Below are 3,413 nucleotides of genomic sequence, written 5' to 3'. Positions count from 1 at the left end.
TTCTTTTTGGCGAAGGCACTTGGACTTTAGGGTGATATTTCGAACTTGTCAAAATTTTAACCCGTCATCATTAGATCGAGGTCGAAATCTTCTCTTTGGAGAAGGCCCTTGGCCTTTAGGGTGTTATTTCGAACTTATCAAAATTTTAACCCGTCTTCGTTCGATCGAGGTTGAACTCTTCTCTTTGGATAAGGTCCTTGGCCTTTAGGGTGTTATTTCGAACATGTCATAATTTTTACACGTCGTCGTTTGATCGAGGTCGAACTATTCTTTTTGGCGAAGGCCCTTGGCCTTTAGAGTGTTATTTTGAACTTGTCGAAATATTAACTCGTCGTCGTTCGATTGAGGTCGAACTCTTCTTTTTGGCGAAGGCCCTTGGCTTTTAGGTTGTTATTTCGAACTTGTCAAAATTTTAACCCTTCGTCGTTCGATCGAGGTCGAACTCTTCTTTTTGGCAAAGGTCCTTGGCCTTTAGGTTGTTATTTCAAACTTGCCAAAATATTAACCCGTTATCGTTCGATTGAGGTCGAACTCTTCTCTTTGGCGAAGGCCCTTGGCCTTTAGGGTGTTATTTCGAACTTGTCGAAATTTTAACCCATCGTCGTTTGATTGAGGTCGAACTCTTCTCTTTGGCAAAGGCCCTTGGCCTTTAAGGTGTTATTACGAACTTGTCCAATTTTTAACCCGTTATCGTTTGATTGAGATCGATCTCTTCTCTTTGGTGAAGGCTCTTGGCCTTTAGGGTGTTATTTCAAACTTGTCGAAATTTTAACCCGTCGTCGTTCGATCGAGGTTTAACTCTTATTTTTGGCGAAGGCTCTTGGCCTTTAAGATGTTATTTTTAACTTGTCGAAATTTTAACGCGTTGTCGTTCGATCGAGGTCAAACTCTTCTCATTGGCAAAGTCCCTTGGCCTTTAGGGTGTTATTTAAATCTTGTCGAAAATTTAACACGTCGTCATTTTATCGAGGTCAAACTCTTCTCTTTGGTGAAGGCCCTTGGCCTTTGGGGTGTTATTTCGTACTTGTCGAAATATTAACGCGTCGTCGTTCGATTGAGGTCGAACTCTTCCCTTTGGTGAAGGCCCGTGGCATTTAGGGTGTTATTTCGAACTTGTCAAAATTTTAACACGTGGTCTTTTGATCGAGGTCGATCTCTTATTTTTGGCGAAGGCTCTTGGCCTTTAGGGTGTTATTTCAAACTTGTCGAAATTTTAACCTGTTGTCATTCGATCGAGGTCGAACTCTTTTCTTTGGCGAAGGCCCTTGGCCTTTAGTGTGTTATTTCGAACTTGTCGAAATATTAAACCGTCGTCATTCGATTGGGGTCGAACTCTTATTTTTGGCGAAGTCCTTTGGCTTTTAGGGTGTTCTTTCAAACCTATCAAAATTTTAACCCGTCGTCATTCGATCGAGATCGAACTCTTCTTTTTGGCGAAGGCCCTTGGCCTTTAGGTTGTTTTTTTGAACTTGTCAAAATATTAACTCGTCATCGTTCGATTGAGGTCGAACTCTTCTCTTTGGCGAAGGCCCTTGGCCTTTAGGGTGTTATTTCGAACTTGTCGAAATTTTAACCCTTCGTCGTTTGATTGAGGTCAAACTCTTCTCTTTGGCGAAGGCCCTTTGCCTTTAGAGTGTTATTTCGAACTTGTCGATATTTTAACCCGTTGTCGTTCGATCGAGGTCGATCTCAATATTAACCCGTCGTCGTTTGATCGAGGTCGAACTTTTCTCTTTGGCGAAGGCCCTTGGCCTTTAGGGTGTTAATTCAAACTTTTCGAAATATTAACGCGTCGTCATTCGATTGAGGGCGAACTCTTCCCTTTGGCGAAGGCCCTTGGCCTTTAGGGTGTTATTTCGACCTTGTCGAAATTTTAACCCGTGGTCATTTGATCGAGGTCGAAATCTTCTCTTTGGCAAAGGCCCTTGACCTTTAGGGTGTTATTTAGAACTTTTCCAAATTTTAACCCTTTGTCGTTCGATAGAGGTCGAACTCTTCTCTTTAGCGAAGGCCCTTGGCCTTAAGGATGTTATTTCAAACTTGTCGAAATTTTAAGGCATCATCGTTCGATCGAGGTCTAACTCTTATTTTGGCGAAGGCTCTTGACCTTTAGGGTGTTATTTTGAACTTGTCAAAATTTTATCCCGCTGTCGTTCGATCGTGGTCAAACTCTTATCCTTGGCGAAGGCCCTTGGCCTTTAGGGTGTTATTTCGAACTTGTCAAAATATTAACCCATCATCGTTCGATTGAGGTCAAATTCTTCTCTTTGGTCAAGGCCCTTGGCTTTAGGGTGTTATTTCAAACTTGTCGAAATTTTATCCCGTCGTCGTTCGATCGAGGTCAAACTCTTCTCTTTGGCGAAGACCTTTGACTTTAGGGTGTTATTTCGAACTTGTCGAAATTTTAACCCGTCGTCGTTCGATCGAGGTCGAACTCTTCTTTTTGGCGAAGGCCCTTGGTCTTTAGGGTGTTATTTCGAACTTGTCAAAATTTTAACCCGCCATCGTTCGATCGAGGTCGAAATCTTCACTTTGGCGAAGGCCCTTGGCCTTTAGTGTGTTGTTTCGAACTTATCAAAATTCTAACCCATCGTCGTTCTATCGAGGTTGAACTCTTCCCCTTGGCGAAGGCCCTTGGCCTTTAGGGTGTTATTTCGAACTTGTCGAAATTTTTACCCGTCGTCATTCGATCGAGGTCGAAATTTTTTTTTTTTTTGCGAAGGCCTTTGGCCTTTAGGGTGTTATTTCGGAATTGTTGAAATTTTAACCCATCGTCGTTCGATCGAGGTCGAACTCTTTTCTTTGGCGAAGGCCCTTGACCTTTAGGGTGTTATTTCAAACTTGTCAAAATTTTAACCCGTCTTCATTCGATCGAGGTTGAACTCTTCTCTTTGGCAAAGGCCCTTGGCCTTTAGGGTGTTATTTCGAACTTGTCGAAATTTTAACTCGCCGTCATTCGATCGAGGTCAAACTCTTCTTTTTGGCAAAGGCCCTTGGCCTTTAGGGTGTTATTTCGAACTTATCGAAATATTAACCTGCCGTGGTTTGATTGAGGTCAAACTCTTCTTTTTGGCGAAGGCCATTGGCTTTTAGGGTGTTGTTTCAAACTATTCAAAATTTTAACCTGTCGTCCTTCGATCGAGGTCGAACTCTTATCTTTGGTGAAGGCGCTTGGCCTTTAGGGTGTTATTTTGAACTTGTCGAAATATTAACCCGTCGTCGTTCGATTGAGGTCGAACTTTTCTCTTTGGCAAAGGCTCTTGGCCTTTAGGGTATTATTTTTAAGTTGTCGAAATTTTAACCCATTGTCGTTCGATCTAGGTCAAACTCTTTCTTTTCGCGAAGGCTCTTGGCCTTTAGGGTGTTATTTCGAACTTGTCTAAATATTAACCCGTCGTCGTTCGATTGAGGTC

This window comes from Nicotiana sylvestris, chromosome 6 (assembly GCF_000393655.2).
Source record: "Nicotiana sylvestris chromosome 6, ASM39365v2, whole genome shotgun sequence".
NCBI lineage: Eukaryota > Viridiplantae > Streptophyta > Magnoliopsida > Solanales > Solanaceae > Nicotiana > Nicotiana sylvestris.
This window is presented reverse-complemented; position numbering follows the sequence as displayed.